The following is an 8,948-nucleotide window of genomic DNA, read 5'->3' on the forward strand; positions in this document are numbered from 1 at the left end:
GAGGAGACGGTTGGTCAATCAAGTTTCGATACGGTTGCCGGGAAAGTGGGTGCGCACACCACCATTGAAGAGCTATATTTGCTCAGCGCCAGAGCTCTCTGGTTCCTTGCTCTGTGGTCATATATAAATGTTGAACATATGTCCACTTGAGTTTTGCTTTTTCATATATATTGCTCCATTCTTTGATAGTTCTGCGTCAATGGCCTCCTTGATTAAAATAATAAAAATTTGAAATTTAATTTGATTTTGAAAAGAATCAAGAAGAATTTTTCCCATGAATTGTTTTTTTGCGTATGATTGGGAGCTATACAAAAGTAGAGATTTAATTTGGGGCTATGATTTGTAGGGTAAAATAGTAAATTTATAATTATTTTTTATTATTATTTTATATGGGGGCTATAGTGAGTAAAATGGGGGCTGTGAATAGAATTACCCTTTAGCATTTAGCAACCCAGTAAATGGCAAGCCAACACATATCTATCTATATCTATATAATTTATTCATCCCGCGAAACTTGAGCAGTATTCCTAAGGGTGAGCAAAATCGAATCGGAACCGTCAAATCGAACCAAATCGGGCGATTTGGTTCAATTTTTATAAGTAAACCGATGCAGTTTGATTTGAAAATTTTCAAACCATCATGTTCGGGTTCGGGTTCGATTTGAAAAAACGGTTCAATTTTTAAACTGAACCCGCCCGAAATTAAATAATTATGAATATATTATATTTTTTAAAAATAATTAATTAATAATTAAAAAAATATTAGAGTTTTATGCTTTAGTTTTCATTTCAACTAGTACGTTCGCCCGTGCAATGCACGGAAAGTATCGAAATTGAATGTCGTTTTAATGGATAAATAAATAAAATTATTAAATAAAATTAAAATATAAGTAAATGCAAATTATTTTTTTAAAATAAAATAATTCACTCCAATTATACAATAAAGAAACTGAAATTTAAAAACATATAAATTTTAAACTTTGTATTTTATATAGTTGAAATACCAATTTACTATTGTTTTTAAAGAAAATGGCTATAAATTGGTATTTCAATTATTGTAAATACTTAATTTGAAAAAAATATTGTAAATACAAAGTTGAAAATTGATATATATATATATATATATATATATATATATATATATATTTAATACAAAAATTGATATATTTTTAAATTTAAGTTCTTTATTATGTATTTGGTGCGATTTAATTTAAATCCGAACTATATTGTTGAAATCTATACTTAAATAGCCCAAAATAAAAAAGATTGAAATTTTAAAAATTAATTAAACTTAATTAACCATTAAAGTAAAAATTAAAATATAAATAAATAGAAAATAATAAATAAATACAATCATTACAAAATTAAAAATAGTCTATCCATATCCATAATATACTAAAAAGATAATTTTTAATCGGCAATGCGTTTGCTGCCAGACTTACTCGCCACCAGTGGGTGGAGGAAATTCATGTACTGTATGCCCTCGTCGATTTCGAAATCCACAAAGTAAATACTCTGTAAGCATTGCACTGCACTGAGGTCGCATGAAGGATGGTGAGGTTGGCGGCTATGAAACTGTAACGCCCCCATCCCTTGCGAATAGGAGATGCTACCCAAAATATTCATTTATTTCATTTCTCTAATATTAATTTAAGTATAGGCTATAAAGAAAAATAGAAAAAGAATTTCCTTTTTTGATTATATAGTAATCTAATAAATATTACTATTAAAAGTAATAATACTTAACCAATGAGTTATTAAAATATACTATATGTGTAATAGAAAAATTATCAAAATTTTATTTCTCTTTTCCAATATAAAAAAAATATGTAACGGAAGCTGTAAAACTACAATAATAATCCTGCCAAAACACAATATATATATATATATATATATATATATATTTCAATTGCAACGGAAGCTGTAAGTTATATAAACAACATTCAATAATAACTATATTTAAGCATCATATTTATATATATAAAAAGGTGGAGTACATACAAAATATAACCATCAAATTTAATAGTATAATTAACGTGTTCGAGCACAGCTCGTAACTACACATACGGTAAACAAAATATATATATTCGGTCACAGCCGTCATCAAAATGCATGATCATAAACCAATATATATAAAGTCTCGACCCACCAAAATTGGAAGAGGCTAAGTTGGTTAGTAGCAAGATATATTTACCAAAAATAGCAACATATAATACTTCATCATATAATAGAACGGGAGAATGTGGAGCTCCATGTCTGCCGTCTTGTCGTCAACTCCTTAACCTGAAAAGAATCATAAATAATAGGGTATGAGTGTGCAAGCACACTCAGTGGGGTAAACACTGCAAGCAGTTATAACCAATTGTGTAATGAATCATAACATGTTGAACTCTTATAATTTTTCACTTAGCTGATATCTTGTGAGACTAGTCTCGGTCCCTTGTGGACCTGACCCCTTGTGGGCCGTTCAGCTCTTTGATCCCTTGTGGATCCGACCCCTTGTGGGTCCCATTAGTTCATATGAATGACACACGACACAACAATGATTATAACCATGTAACAACTACGCTTACAGATAAAAGTAAACCCCACCTTAAGTGATTGAATTCAAACCTCTTCAAGCTTGCTTCGGTTGTCCTCCTCGAGCCTTGGATGCGCCGCTCCTAGCACTTGAAACACTTTAAACTTAGTTTCATTACAAGCACTTATTCTTGAATAAGCTCTCATTTCTTTAAACAATATTTTTAATCTCTCTTGAATATATTCTTGAAAATTCTACAATACACTTGAAGCTGAAGACCATATTTGAAAATTTTATGAATCTACAAATTATAAATCCATAGTTTCAATTACTAGTATAAATTATATTAATCTAACTTCATTATAATCATATAATTTAATTATATAATATACTAAGTTTAGATCACCATAATCCTTATAATTTATTTCAATTCTTGGCTAATAATATTAAAAGCAAATGTCTTGATTATCTATTTATGTGTTCAAGGTGAAACAATCATCAAAATCTAATTGAAATTCCCAAAAATTAAAATAAGCATAACATATTAAGACTCATATTCAACACATATGGAGCTACATCTCGATGTCTATTCCGGCCAATTCGACCTTAGATTTCAAGAAGAAAACCTATAGTTAGAACGTCTACGACATGAGCTACAAAACCCCTAAACTTATTCTCCCTCACGGCATCGATTTGACGCCGGAAGGTCGACTCAAACTCGCGCGGAAACCTTCGCGCACAGACCCGACACCCTGACTTGATTGGCTCATAACTCCGTCGTCCGGTGTCGGATTGACAATCCGAAGGTACCGTTGGAAAGCCAACGACGATAGCTTTCTAATGGTACCTATATTGATGGGGTTTGATGAAAGAAAACCGATGAAAAACGGTCTGCAAGGTACGATCCTGCTGCTGTCAAAAACAGGGGAAATAAAAAACACAGCAAAAGACATGCCGGCAGCCACCACGCCACCGGAACTATTGTTCCGGTAATCCCTCCTCCTCCTCACTCACACACAACAGAATCCATCCCACCAATATCTACTCAAGACCTTTAGCCATCGATTAAGAAGAACAAGAATGGAAGATAAGTGCCCTTTCAAATTCAACAAGCAAAATCGAAGAAACAAGAATTAGGAGAAATTACCTTAGTATGCTGCTGGGATTTGAAGACGAAGAGAGGGATGAAGAAAAGTGGTGAACACAGAGAAGATGGAGCTAAGCGAGCGAGAGAAGAGAGAAATAGTCTTCTGCAATCTTTTCTTTTTTTTAGTTTAAGAATGTTTAATTCCCTTTTGTATTTATATGCATCTATTACAATTAAAATAATCTAGATATTTAAATTATTTATTATTGTTTAAGAAAAATCTTAGATATTAATTATTAAATCAATTCTAGAATATTCCATTTACTTATACTTTTATTATAAACAATTTATATATTAATATCTAACATATTCTAGAGTTTTCTTGCATTTTATTTTACTAATCTTACTCTTTAAGATTTATTTATAAGTAAATTTTAATTTTGCTAGGGCGGATCCTTGCTCTAAGTCGGACAACCTGTAAAACATTTAAAAATCAAATCCGTTAGTTTTAATGAAGTCATAAAATAATTAATTTACGCATAAACATCTCTAATATATTGTAATTAAATTATAAATAAATTAAAATGGTTCGGGGTATTACACCCTACCACCCTTAAAAATAATTTCGTCCTCGAAATTAACCTTGCAAGTCTTTAATGTGAGGATATCGCGCTAAAATGTCGTCTTCTTTCTCCCACGTTGCTTCTTCTGGTCCGTGCCTACTCCATTGGACTTTTACTAATGGCACTAATCTATTTCTTAAGGTATGAACCTTTCGATCTAAGATGGCAACAGGCAGTCAGGAGAAATTTGGAGACTCCCACGAGAAATGATGTGGCTTGGGTCAGAAACGTATTTCCTAAGCATTGACACGTGGAATACGTTATGTACGTCTGCTAGGTCTGGGGGTAAAGCTAAGCGATAAGCTACGCCTCCTATCTTTTCAAGTATTTCAAATGGTCCTACGTATCGAGGTTGTAACTTTCCCTTTTTGCCGAATCTAATGACTCCTTTCATCGGTGCTATCTTCAAGAATACTTTGTCTCCAACCTCGAAATGCACGTCTTTTCGTTTTGGATCAGCGTAAGACTTTTGACGATCTTGGGCTATCTTGATTCTTTCTCTAATTTTTGCAATTACTCCAACTATTCTTTCAATGATCTCGGGTCCCAATATTGGTCTTTCTCCGACTTCATCCCAGTGAATCGGTGATCGACATCTTCTTCCATAAAGAGCTTCAAATGGCGGCATTCCGATTGTAGCTTGGTGGCTATTATTGTACGCGAACTCGACCAATGGTAAGTGTTTCTCCCAACTTCCTCCCAAGTCAAGCGCACAAGCACGAAGCATATCTTCTAAGATTTGGATAGTTCGTTCCGATTGTCCGTCCGACTGAGGATGATAGGTCGTGCTGAAATTTAACTTGGTGCCTAAGGCTGATTGAAGGCTCCTCCAAAACTTAGAAGTGAATCTCGTATCTCGATCTGACACTATTGACACTGGTACTCCATGTAGCCTTACTATCTCATCAATGTAGAGTTGCGCCAATTGATCCATGTTATAGGTCATCTTTACAGGAAGAAAGTGGGCTGATTTCGTCAACGTATCAATAATAACCCAAATTGCATGATGGCCTTTCACTGTGCGAGGTAATCCAACCACAAAGTCCATAGCAATTTTCTCCCATTTCCACTCGGGAATCTCAAGCGGGTTTAGTAATCCAGAAGGGCGTTGGTGTTCAGCTTTTACCTGTTGGCAAGTGATACATCTTTCTACGAAGCTCCCAATGGATCTCTTCATGTTTCGCCACCAAAAGATCGTTTTCAAATCCTTGTACATCTTGGTTCCTCCTGGATGCACGGAGTATGGAGTATTGTGTGCTTCCTCAAGTATCTCCCGTCTGAGCTCTTCATTATTTGGCACGCACAATCTTCCTTCGTAAACGAGTGTTCCGTCCTCTGTGACTGCGAATCCTTGGATGGTACCTTCGAGTGCTCTCGTCTTTATTTTGCACAAAAATTGATCATCTTTTTGCGCTTCTCGAATTCGATCTCTTAGCATTGGACGGACGACAAGTGCAGCTATAACTCCTGATGTGGTGTTCGGCGGTTGCACCACTTCCAAATTAAGCATCTCGAATTCTCTAATAAGCTTCTTCTCGCCAGTAGGTAATGTGGCAAGATAACTTTTTCGACTTAACGCATCAGCAACCACGTTCGCCTTTCCAGGGTGATAGTGGATTGTGCAGTCGTAATCTTTAACTAACTCTAACCACCTTCTTTGGCGGAGGTTTAACTCTTTTTGAGTGAAGAAATATTTGAGGCTCTTGTGGTCGGTGTAAATTTCGCACTTGCTGCCATAGAGATAATGACTCCATATTTTCAATGCGTGCACAACTGCTGCGAGCTCGAGGTCGTGAGTTGGGTACTTCTCTTCGTGAGGCTTCAACTGCCTTGATGCGTATGCCACGACCTTACCATGTTGCATCAATACACATCCGAGCCCTTGCTTTGAAGCATCCGTATAGATAACAAAGCCTTCAGTACCATCAGGTACTGTCAAAACTGGGGCTGATATTAGGCGTTGTTTAAGCTCTTGGAAACTCTTCTCGCATTGGTCACTCCATTGGAACTTTTCATTCTTACGCGTTAGCTTTGTTAACGGACCGGCAATTTTCGAAAATCCCTCTATGAATCGCCGATAGTACCCAGCCATTCCAAGGAAGCTCCTGATCTCTTTCACGTTGGTTGGTGTCTTCCAATTACTTACTGCTTCAACTTTGGACGGATCTACTTCTATCCCTTTCGGTGTAATCACATGTCCGAGAAAAGCTACTCGTTCCAACCAGAATTCACATTTTTGAAATTTCGCATACAACTTTTCTGTAATACCCGGACTTTTGATGACGTGTTTAGTTGCTTGAGTTTGAGTAATTAGGGTATAGATCCCTTGTTTGATTACTTTGTACAGAGATGAGGAGTTATATGAAGTTTTCTTGTTTTTTTTTTTAAAGATGTTGAGATGTTTTTTTTTTATGATGTTTGGATGATGTGGGATTTTATATCCGTAATTGAGTTTGAGTATTTGAATAATTCGAGATAATTATTTGAATGAGAACGGTGAACTCGAAAGTGAAATCTGAGTCCGTTAAGACGTTTTTTAAATTTTTGACTTTTTGACGATGAATAGTAAAATACTGCTATTTCGTCTTTTTGTCGACTTTCAAAATCTTACGTGCACGTCGTCGAGAAATATTCTTAGTTTTTCGATATGAGTCCAATAATGAAAGTTTTTATTTTTGGACGATGAGTGAATAGTGAATCAGGATTTCTCGATAAACGAACTGAGCTCGTTTATCAGAATTTCGAGAACGAGCTTGCGTTTTCTATATTTATATAGAATTACGAGTATAATGAAAGTGAGTAGGAGTTGAGAGGGCGAGTAACGAAGAGTATGGGTAGTTAGTCGTTAAAACGAGACGAAACGAGATATTTAACGACTAAGTGAGATAATATCCTAAATATCTAACCTACCCTACCCCTAACCACCCCCAACCGCCCAAACCCACTCACTCACACATATTAAACAGCTGATATTCAGCCCACACACACAAACTCACGCAGCACACACACAAACACATTAAACACACACTAAATACACACCATTCACGCCAAACACCATTGAAGCTTGGTGTTCGAGCTTTCAAGCTCCGATTTGAGTGCCGAGACGAGCCCCGATCATCTTTTCGAACACATATCTAAGTAGGTAACATCTCTACCTACGTTTTGATGGTTAGATTTTCGAGTTTAGTCGACGTCGAAAAACGCGATTCTCGACTTTATTTTGAAACGACGTCGGATCGTCGTGAAATTTTAGTATGTTGTTCTTGGGTAGATGTTGAGCATGTTTAATGAAGAGAGTAAGAACGGAACGAACCCTAGCTATGAAACTCATGAGGGCAGCCCCGTTTTTCGTCCGTTAGCTCGTCTTTCGATTTTTGTTTGATCGTTTTGACTTGATATTTGTGCTTAGGGGCATGCTAGGATCGTTATATATTAAATTCGTATTTTTCCAAGCACGAAAATTGTATAAGTTTTTAGAGTATGATTATTTAAATTCGTGAAGTTTGGGACGTTGCATGATGAATATTATTGCGTATATGTGTTCTACGATATCACATGAGTCTGCTAGATTAATTTGGGAATTTTCTAGAAATGTTAGAAACGAGAAGCATGAGGACCGAATGGTTTGATGCCCGGATGTGAATATTTGATTTTTATTTGAATGATTTGAGTTTATATATATGTGTTATATTTATTGAATATTGCACGTATAATTTACTTAGATTAATTTGAACACCGAAGTTCAAATTTGATGAAGGCCGCGAGTCATAAGGCCAGAGACGAGCGATGCTCGAATTTAATTGAGTTAATTTGAGCATGCAAATGTGTTTAGAATAATTAAAAATATTTGTATTTAAATTTTGGAATTTATTTCCATTAAATACAAATTTTCTAATTATTCGATGATTTATTAAGTTGAGATATGTGGAGTATGTGAAGTCATGTAAGTGAACTAGCACTGCATATGAGTTAATGCTATGTTAGTAAGACTATATGAATTATTTGAGTATTTAAGAGATGAGCATGATTAGTGAGTTATTGAGCTTTTTGAGTTGCATGAGAAATGCATATAAAATGACCAAGTATGAGAAGATAGCATGAATTAGATATATTGTGTTTCAATGAGAGAAATAAATTAGAGAAGTATGTTGGTAAATTAAAGTTGGAATTTAGAATTTAATTACAAAGTCCGAGATTTAATCGAGAATTATGAGCATGTTAAATTGTTAAGATATAATTTATTATTTGAGTTAATATCGATTATGTGTCTAATTGGAGTGAGTGTGAGAGTTATGATTAACGCACATAAATGTTGGTATCTGACACTCGAACAATTGGTTTCGAGTATAAATGATAGTTTACTGATAAAGAGTTTTGATGATTTTGAATTGTTTGGTTTGCGTTGAAAAGATGTCAAGATGTTAAGTTTTGAGTCGAGAGACGAGTTCACGTAGTGAGATTCACGCGTTGAAATCTCGTGGCTGACATTATGTATGAATAGGTCATGCCGAAATTTTTAGTGAATACTTTGATATATCATCAAATAATCATTATAATTTCTTAGTGAAATTAGGATTTGAGCATAGTCAATTCTTGTTGACCCGTGACTCAAATACATGCCTAATGGAAAGTTTAACTTTCTAATTGGTTTATTAGATGAGATGTGAGCGAATTGATCTGCTAAGAAAGTGGACTTTTCGATGAGTTAGCTATTTCTT

The 8,948-nt window shown here is 34.9% G+C and overlaps 1 long non-coding RNA gene across 1 annotated transcript; it reads right to left on the reverse strand.

Moving 5' to 3' along the window:
• Positions 1-1,996: 1,996 nt before the first annotated feature.
• On the reverse strand, positions 1,997-3,590 carry LOC131014144 (uncharacterized). The gene is made up of 2 exons (XR_009098086.1): positions 2,592-3,590; positions 1,997-2,282 (listed from the first exon to the last, which is right to left on the reverse strand). It is a non-coding gene; the product is annotated as an uncharacterized LOC131014144 (long non-coding RNA).
• Positions 3,591-8,948: the final 5,358 nt, after the last annotated feature.

The sequence above is a fragment of the Salvia miltiorrhiza genome, chromosome 3 (genome assembly GCF_028751815.1).
Source record: "Salvia miltiorrhiza cultivar Shanhuang (shh) chromosome 3, IMPLAD_Smil_shh, whole genome shotgun sequence".
NCBI lineage: Eukaryota > Viridiplantae > Streptophyta > Magnoliopsida > Lamiales > Lamiaceae > Salvia > Salvia miltiorrhiza.